Genomic DNA, 10111 nt, shown 5'->3' with positions numbered 1-10111 from the left:
AGAAGGAAGGGAAAGAAAGAGAAGAAACAAACAAAAAAAATGCAAAAAAAAAACAATAACGACAACAAAAAAATGGTACTGAAGGGGCTGGCTGGTGGGGGCAGGGAGGACTCGGGTAGCAGTGAGCTGATTTCTCTTTGGCCTAATGACCTTGGCTTATTGGCAAACGGTGGAGACCACATAGAGGGAGGAAGGATCAGGGGTGGGAAAGCATGTATCCCTGGTTCCTGGGTGCTCTCTCCTGTTAGGAGCTCCGTGATGTTGCCTTCCACTGTTCTTTACAGCTGAGGTCCATGATGGCTTATCTGTGCCATGTTAGCTGGTAGAGAACCTTCACCCCGTAGTTCTCCTCATTCTCTGTTCTCTGTCAGTTTCCTATTCCATTTGGTACTTGATTGAGTTCTTTATCCCTTCATTTGACACTTAGAGTTCCAGGATTGACATTTGTATCTGTTTTACTTAGTTTTTCAGGTCTTTGCTCTAGAGAGAAGGCATGGTGCTCCTGTCTATAGTGCCGTGTTGACTCCACCTCCCTAAACTACTTCAAGTGCACACAATCAGTTTTTTGATTTTTCAAAATGTATTATTCACATATTAAAATGGCATTATAAGTAATGTTTGATTTATATTTTTTCTCGGAGTTTATGCTGTCCTTTAAAAACAGTTCCCCAGACCTGAAATATACTTTATTTCTGGATATAAGATACTTCACAGAAGTAATTTAGAGTTTTCTTGAAATTAAATAAAGTCACCATTCAGAATTATCACTGTACCTGGAGACCTTAGAAAACTATTAGACCTTCTGAAGTCCAGGTCCACAATCTCTTGCTTAACACTCTTCAGGCCAGATGCATTGCAGAATCCAGGTCTATTACCTAACACACCAAGCAGGATCTGGGGGATCTGAGAATGAAACACACTAGTACCTTTGCAACAGAACACATGAATATTCACACTAAGTGTGATAAAGAATTACTATAAGCTGCCTCATGTTAGATCAAATTGAGATTGCTGCCAAATGGAATGTAGCTAAGAAGGGTTTTGCTTCCAAAGAAGTTATAAAAAAAAAAACAAAAAACAACTTCAGGTTTTTGGTATTTGATTTTGGGGATTATGGATAAGCGGTTGTTCTTCATTCATTCTTACAGGATAGGTTAATATTGGTAGGATCTGCTTTTTGGAACAAAAATGAAATAAAAAATAACACTCTAAGTTAAAATCACATACATTGGGGATGCTGTGTGTGTATCAGAAAGAGACAGAGACCAGAGATCTTTATGCCTATTTTTGGTCAATAGTTGTACATTGATTCCCAAATCTGCCTTCCACTTGCTCAATTCTGCTCCTCTGACTTTCTATTGAATTATCTAATTCTGAAATTTTATTGTTAATCTTCTGGATTTCTGATTGCTGCCTCTCTATGGATTCTTGCAGCTTATTAAATTCTTCATTATGCTCTTGAATAACCTTTTTAATTTCTTCAAATGTTTTATCTATGTGTTCCTTGGGTTGTTCTGTGTATTGCCTGATCTCCTTCCTAATGTCTTGAAGAGTTCTGTATATTAATATTTTGAATTCTGCATCCAGTAATTCCAGGAAGACACCTTCATCCAGAAGATCCTTTGATTCCCTGTTTTGAGAGCTTCTTGAAGTGATCATGGTCTGGGTCTTTATGTGGTTTGATACTGACTGTTTTCTCTGAGCCATCTATAAATTATTGTATTAGTTTATTTTATGTTTGCTTACTGTATCCTAGTTTCTTCTTTGTTTTGTTTTGATATGTCCAAATGGGTTGCTTGAGTGAGCTAGCTTCATTATTTCTGGCTTCAGAGCTTTGACATCCTGTCACCAGATGGCTAGAGCTGTTATCAGGTATATGAGCTTATGAGTCCATTCACTTTTCTTGTGTGGATTCAGCTCAGGTGTCCAGGTAGCTGGTCATCAAATGTGTAGTACAGGCTCTGTCCTACAGTCTTAGAGGTTCGGGGTGTTTGGTGTAGGTGCTGGTATCTGGTTGCAGCAGGGGGTCACACTTTGAACAAGGCGGGGGCTGAGAACCATCCCCCGAGTGTCTCCGAGGAAAACACGTCCCTGTTCCCTAGAGTGTACAGGTGGGTGGGTTCGGCAGGCAGATCATGGGCATCCAGTGCTTTTGGTTGTAAGGACTGAGAGGTACCAGTTATCCTTGGACCACTGTCGCAGGTGGCTGGGTGACCTGAGTGGAGCCACCAGTCTTTAGGCCCCTGATGTGGGTAGGTGAGGAGCCTGTTTTATAGGCAAAGCGGTGTCAAATATCAAACACCCACCTCTCGACTGCACAGCTTAAACAGTTGCAACTTGCCAGCAAGGGTCTATTCTCCTGAAATAGGCCCACACAGGTCCATGAAGGGGAAAAAGTTATTCAAAGCCCATGGACCGTTTACCCCTGGACAGGAGCTGCTTCTGTCCTGAGCTCCCCTGGTTAGTGGAGCTGGTAAATTATCCTTCCCCCCGTTATGAATTTATTTCTTCTCCAACTTCGGGAGCATGGCTCAGAGTGCTCAAATAGGCCTATCTCAGACCCAGGGAAATCAACAGTCACTGAAGCCGCCTTGGGTGCGGGAGGGCACAGTAATGTATACGCAAGTACTTAGCTTTTGTCGAGAGTGCCATTCTCTGGTTCCGGAGGTGTGAGTAGGCTGTGCAGATGGCTGCTTCTCTCTGAGGAAACTGCGGCCAAACGCTACCACCAGCCTGCCGCAGCTGCTTCTGGGAATGGTGCCTGAGAGATCCCTGTGATTCAGGTCCGGCAACTCCTCTCCGCTTCTGAGCTGTCTCTCTTCTCCTGCTGCTCAGTTCATTTTCTAACTTTGCCTTTGATGTTCAGGGCTCCTAGCTTGTCATAAATATAATCATTTCACTTGATTTTTTCGGTCTTTGTTGTAAGTGGGATCGCCAGAAGCATCTGGCTCTTCTGCCATGTTGCCCCGCCTCCGGGTTTGGGTTTTTTATGGGTACATTAATTAAGTTATTATGATAATATTTATCTTTTTTTTTTAATGGAGAAGAATAGATACAAGGAGAAACCAAAGGCAGACAAAAGTTTTTGAAAAGTAAGCACTAGATTTTCTTTTTTTTTTAAGCTAAGAATGATAACTAAGATTTGAATACCACGAGATATGTGTTGAATGGCTAAAACATAAAGTAGAAAGTCCCCTTTTATCTTCTGTACCCAGCATGAAGGAAGTGGCCAGTCTGAGGCTACACCCTTCTGAGGAAGTTTTTTCCTGCTATTGTTGGGATAGCCCCAGTCTAACTTCCTTAAATTAGCCAAAGATAATTATAGGACTTCCCCAATGTGAACCATTCATAGAAACAAAACCTTTCTCCCCCTTTATATAAAAGGTCTATCACCTTAACGCTTTGCCATCAAGGTTATTCCAACTCATAGCAACCCTATACTGACCCTGCAGGACAGAGCGGTACTGCCCCAGAGAGTTTCCAAGGTTGTAATCTTTATGAAAGCAGATTGCCACATCTTTCTCCTGTGGAGCATCTGGTGGGTTGAAACTGCTGACTTGTCAGCTCCTCCCATCACCTTTTTTATTTTAATTCTGAATTTTGAAATACAGCACTATATGTAGAAAAACATGCATGCATCTTATATTGTTGCACTTAGAACTGAGAAAGAAAGAGGGAGAGAGAGGGAGAAAGAAGGAAGGAAGGAAGGAAGGAAGGAAGGAAGGAAGGAAGGAAGGAAGGAAGGAAGGAAGGAAGGAAGGAAGGAAGGAAGGAAGGAAGGAAGGAAGGAAGGAAGGAAGGAAGGAAGGAAGGAAGGAAGGAAGAAGAAGGAAAAAAGGAAAAAGAAGGAAAGAAAGAAAGAAAAAAGACAGCCTCTGACATTCAAAAGTTGGCCATAACTAGGCCATGTGATTCTTTTATTACCCACAAACCATCTCACAGAATATCAGCCTTAGACAAGTTTACCTTGAGGTCACGATAAAATGAGACAAAATAAGGCCCTCTCAATTTTGCCTAAGCACAAAGTCTATGTGTTACCCACAAGATATCAAACACCTCGTCTCTCAGCCAAAATGATTTACACCTACTTATCAACCAATTTCAACCAATTACAACTTTATCCTCGTTGTTGTTTGCCTTCCTTACACACATTCACTGAGATACCCAAATATAGAATTACCCCTGATTTCTGACAACAACTGATCCTGAACAAATTCCCGCTTCTGTAGACCCTCTTGCAAATTATCTAACCAAAGCCCAAATGCCATATAATAGGTTCTTTCTAACACTCTCTTACTGAGATAATATATGGTTTCCTATGGTATGATAAGCTGCTAACTCAAAGGTTGGCAGTTCAAACTCATCCAGTGGCTTCACAGAAGAAAGGCCTAGCAAACTGCTTCTGTAAAGATTATAGCCAAGAAAATCCTGCGGCGAAGCTCTACTCTGTAACACATGGGGTGTCATGAGTCAGGGGCTGACTTGATGGGAGCTAACAACAGCAGCCTATGTTCTGCTGGTGCAACAAGTAATGAACTACAGGTGTGTTCTAGGTGGTCAATCATGTTAATTAAAAAAAATGAAAGTCTCTTTACTATGGATGCTTATAGCACTTTTCTGCAACTTACGGAATGGGTCTGGAGAAGCAAGTTAATGATTACTCCAGCAGCTCATCTAATAGTTTAGTGCTCTGTGCTAACATACCTAGCAGTTACTTTGCACTGTTTAATCGCTTGAGAAGTCAAACACCATCAACTATTGGATTTATATATTACTTGCGTGCTTAGATTTGCCCAGTTTAGAAATGGTTAATTAAAATAAAGAAATAAAGCTTTACATCTTACTTTGATCAAAAGCTACAAAATAAAAATTGTGCTTAGATATTTTTGGTCAAGAACGTAATAGCCTCTATTATTGAGCACTTGCCACATGCTAGTATTAAAGAAAAACGACAACTACTGACTTTCAGAAATTGACCTTCCACTCCTAACTAGGCCATGTTATTCTCCTATTAGACAAAACCATTTCACAGAATATCAGCCTGCGACAATGTTTCTCTGAGGTCATGATAAAATGAGACAAAATACAGCCCCTTTATTTTGCCTAAGCAAGCCAATAGGGAAAGGAAATTTGGGAAGGCTAAGTAATCAGCTCCGGCATTGCGAAGCTTTTTTTTTTAAAACTCATGAAGGAAAATTGCTACCCCACTTCAGCAGATTGATATAACTGGAAGCAAAATGATGCCTTAATTAATACACAAATATACCAATCTTTAGACCAGTACTTAGTGCTACTCAACCGGTAACCAAGGCTGTTCTGTTGATTCTGACTCTTGGTGACCCTATGTGTGTCAGAGTAGAATTGTGCTTCACAGGGTTTTTAATGTCTGATTTTTTCAGAAATAGATCACCAGACTTTTCTTCCGAGGTGCCTCTGGGTGGATTTAAACCTCCAACATTTTGGTTAGGCTGAATGCGTTGACCGTTTGCACGACCCAAGGACTCCTAACAAAGGGCTATTATTATATAAACCTGTTTTTCTTTATTTTAAACCTCGAAGTACTTTATTGATTAAAATTTATAGTGATGTGTCAACAAGTTTTCAGCCCAAAGTGGATATTCAACCAAGTCTCCAGTGTGTGATAAACTGAAGTTCTTAAAAAAAATCTGTAACATAATAAAAACATAAAACAAAAACTCAAGATTGGAATATTTTTTGGAATAAGAGGAAAATGCATTCCTGAAATACTTCAAATAAAACCAAACTAAGAAAAGTGCTTATTAAAGTTGATTCCAAGATCTCATAGTTTCTTATCTCTGAGGGTAGTAAACATAACTCCTCAGCACAGGATTAATAGCAGACAGTTTTTAACATTCACCCTGAGAGCGTATAAACACACCATGGGAACCAGATGCTGCTCTACATGAAATAGGTATTTCAATGGCAGTAAAAGCAAGGTAGACAAATTGGCATCGTTACCTGGTCATGATCCACATGACAGTCATACAATTATCTTTTTCTTCTTGCCAGTCTATCCAAAAAAACAAAACCCATTGCCATCAAGTTGATTCCAACTCATAGCGACCCTGTAGACAGAGCAGAACTGCCCCATAGTGTTTCCAAAGCTGTAAATCTTTATGGAAAGAGACTGCCACATCTTTCTCCCTCGGAGCAGCTGGAGGTTCAAACTGCCAACCTTTTGGTTAGCAGCCACACTTAACTACTGTACCATCAGGGCTCCTTTGCCAGCCTATGGACTGTTCAAATTTCCTCGATAGTAGATTCTAACAATGGTTGATTCGTTTCGTTTTGTTTCACAAGAAGTATTCAGTCGAACTACTGGCAAATAATAAAATTGTCTAATGATTATTTTTTATTCTAATTATATACATTTAATTTTACTACCATATTTCTTTTAAAAACTTTCTCTACACACCACCATTTTTGTTTTGTTTTTTAAAAGAATTTTTATTGTGCTTTAAGTGAAAGTTTACAAATCAAGTCAGTCTCTCACATATAAACTTATATACACCTTACTACATACTCCCACTTACTCTCCCCCTAGAGAGTCAGCCCACTTCCTCCTTCCAGTCTTTCCTTTCGTGACCATTTTGCCAGTTTCTAACCCCCTCTACCCTCTCATCTCCTCTCCAGACAGGAAATGACAACATAGTCTCAAGTGTCCACCTAATACAAGTAGCTCACTCCTCATCAGCATCTCTCTCCAACTCATTGTCCAGACCAATCCATGTCTGATGAGTTGGCTTCAGGAATGGTTCCTGTCCTGGGCCAACAGAAGGTTTGGGGACCATGACCTCTGGTATTCTTCTAGTCTTAGTCAGACCATTAAGTCTGGTCTTTTTATCAGGATTTGCGGTCTGCTTCCCACTGTTCTTCTGCTACCTCAGGGGTTCTCTGTTGTGCTCCCTGTCAGGGCAGTCACCGGTTGTGGCCGGGCACCATCTAGTTCTTCTGGCCTCACGATGATGTAGTCTTTAGTTCCTGTAGCCCTTTCTGTCTCTTGGGCTCATAATTACCTTGTGACTTTGGTGTTCTTCATTCTCCTTTGATCCAGGTGGGTTGAGACTCATTGATGCATCTTAGATGGCAGCTTGCTAGTGTTTAAGACCTCAGACACCACACTTCAAAATGGGATGCAGAATGTTTTCTTAATGGAATTTATTTTGCCAATTGACTTAGATGTCCCCTGAAGCCATAGTCCCCAAGCCCCCTCCCCTGCTCTGCTGACCTTTGAAGCATTCAGTTTATTCAGGAAACTGCTTTTGGTCCAGTCCAGTTGTGCTGACCCCCCCTGTATTGTTGTCCTTTCCTTCACCTAAAGTAGTTCTTATCTGTTATCTAATCAGTAAATAACCCTGTCCCACCCTTCCTCCCTCCCCCCTCTCATAACCGCAGAAGAATGTTTTCTTCTCAGTTTAAACTGTTTCTCAAGATCTTTAATAGTGGTCTTATAAAATATTTGTCCTTTTGCATCTGACTAATTTCACTCAGCATAATGCCTTCCAGGTTCCTCCATGTTATGAAATGTTTCATTGATTCATCACTGTTCTTTATCGATGCGTAGTATTCCATTATGTGAATATACCATAATTTATTTATCCATTCATCTGTTGATGGACATCTTGGTTGCTTCCATCTTTTTGCTATTGTAAACAGTGCTGCAATAAACATGGGTGTGCATATATCTGTTCGCACACCACCATTTTTAAAGCTATCTTTTTATATATCAGCCATTCATTTAAGGACTCATGATTAAATGAGCGTTCCTTCAGGAAGAACAGCTGGTAATATTAATTGGCTCTTATTTTTTTGTACTTTCAAATCTTGAAGCATATGAATGTATTATCCATTTAAACAATTAAGTATCCATTTAAACAATTAAGTAAAACAAATTAAATTTTGAAAATAGAGTAGACTGGTAATCACAGAAAATAGTTTTGGTCCTAATGAGGCAGTCCAAAGAAGAATAAACGAAATCTCTCAGCAAAAGGCTAATAATCAGGATTTATTATTCCGATAAACCCCCTGTTGTTGAGTAATCTGAATTATCTACCCCCAAGCACTAATCAACACTAGAATTCCCTTCCAGCTGAAATTGGGACTAGAGATGTCCTCACCTCCCTTTCCTTGGTAGCAATGGAGACATGCTGCAGCCCATGCTTTTATCTTCCAGTTATTTAGCTTAAAAACCTTCCAGTTCTTTAGGACCATAAAACCCAGTGGAAAAAAGAAAGATGGAGTTGTTGGACTCAGTGACTACAGATCCGTATGTCATCTCCCCTTTAGAGCACTGGTCGCTGAGTTCTCTCTTGGCTGTTCTCCTACAAATGCATGTCTGACTACATCAACTCCAAGCCATGGATGGAAGGAGGCAGTGTATATGAGGTCCACCATATGGATGGAGGTCTGCCATAAGATGGAGCTCATCTTTGTAGACGTAGTATTTTTTTTAGTTGTGCTTTTGGTGAAAGTTTACAGAGCAAGTTACTTTCTCATTCAAAAATTTATACACAAATTGTTTTGTGACATTGGTTGCAATCCCTGCAATGTGTCAGTACTCTGCCCCTTTCACTGTGGGTTCCCCATGTCCATTCCTCCAGGTTTCCTGTCCCTTCCTGCTTCCTAGTGTTTGCTTTTGGGTAGGTGTTACCCATTTGGTCTCATATACTTGATTGAACTAAGAAGCTTGTTCTTCACATGTGTTATTTGCTTTATAGGCCTGTCTAATCTTTGTCTGAAAAGTGGACTTCAGGGGTGGCTTCAGTTCTGAGTTAGCAGATCGTCCCCGGGCCATAGTCTCAGGATACCTCCAGGCTCTTCAGACTAGTAAATCTGGTCTTTTTTTATGAATTTGAATTTTGTTTGCCTTTTTTCTTCCTCTCTGTCTGGAACCCTCTATTCTGATCCTTGTCAAAGAGATCAGTGGTGGTAGCCAGGCACCATCTAGTTCTGGGCTCAGGCTGGTGAAGGCTGTGGTTCATGTGGTCCCATTAGTCCTTTGGACTGATATTTTCTTCATGTCTTTGGTTTTCTTCATTCTTCTTTGCTCCAGACTGCATGGGACCAATAGATGTATTTTAGATAGCTGCTCACCAGCTTTTAAGACCCCAGACACTACTCATCCAAGTAGGATGTAGAACATTTTGTTTATGAACTATGTTATGCCCATTGAGCTAGATGTCCTCTGAGACCATGTTCCCCAGCCCTCAGCCCAGTAATTTGCTCCTTCATGGTGTTTGGATGTACCTAGGAAACTTCTATGGCTTTGCCTTGGCCAAGTTGTGCTGACTTCCCCTATACTGTGTGCTGTCTTTCCTTTCACCAAAGTTAATATTTGTCTATTATCTAGTTAGTGATTTCCCCTCCCCTGCCCTTCCCCTCCTTGTAACCATCAAAGATTTTTTTTTTCTGTGTGTAAATCTTTTCTTGGTGGTTTAATAGTGATCTTGAACAGTATTTGTCCTTTTGTGATTGACTTATTTCACTCTGCACAACGCCCCCCAGATTCATCCATGCTGTGAGATGTTTTGTAGGCTTGTCATTTTTCTTTATTGATTGTGTAATATTCCACATAATTTGTTTATCCAGTCATCTGTTGATGGGCACTTAGGTTGTTTCCATCTTTTTGCTATTGTAAATAATGCTGCAATGAACATGGATGTGCGTATGTCTATTCAAGTGGTGTATCTTATTTCTCTAGGGTATATTCCTAGGAGTAGCGTTACTGGATCATATGGTATTTCTATTTCTAGCTTTTTAAGGAAGCACCATATCATTTTCCATAGTGGTTGTATCATTTTACATTCCTACCATCAGTGTATAACAGTTCAACCTCCCCGCAGCCTCTCCAACATTTTTCATTTTCTGTTTTTTTTTGATTCATGCCAGTAATGTCAGGGTGAGATTGTAGTTTTTTTTTTTAATTAACTTTTATTGAGCTTCAAGTGAACGTTTACGAATCAAGTCAGTCTGTCACATATAAGTTTATATACATCTTACTCCATACTCCCACTTGCTCTCCCCCTAATGAGTCAGCCCTTCCAGTCTCTCCTTTCGTGACAATTTTGCCAGCTTCCAACTCTCTCTATCC

This window comes from Loxodonta africana, chromosome 2, assembly GCF_030014295.1.
Source record: "Loxodonta africana isolate mLoxAfr1 chromosome 2, mLoxAfr1.hap2, whole genome shotgun sequence".
NCBI lineage: Eukaryota > Metazoa > Chordata > Mammalia > Proboscidea > Elephantidae > Loxodonta > Loxodonta africana.
This window is presented reverse-complemented; position numbering follows the sequence as displayed.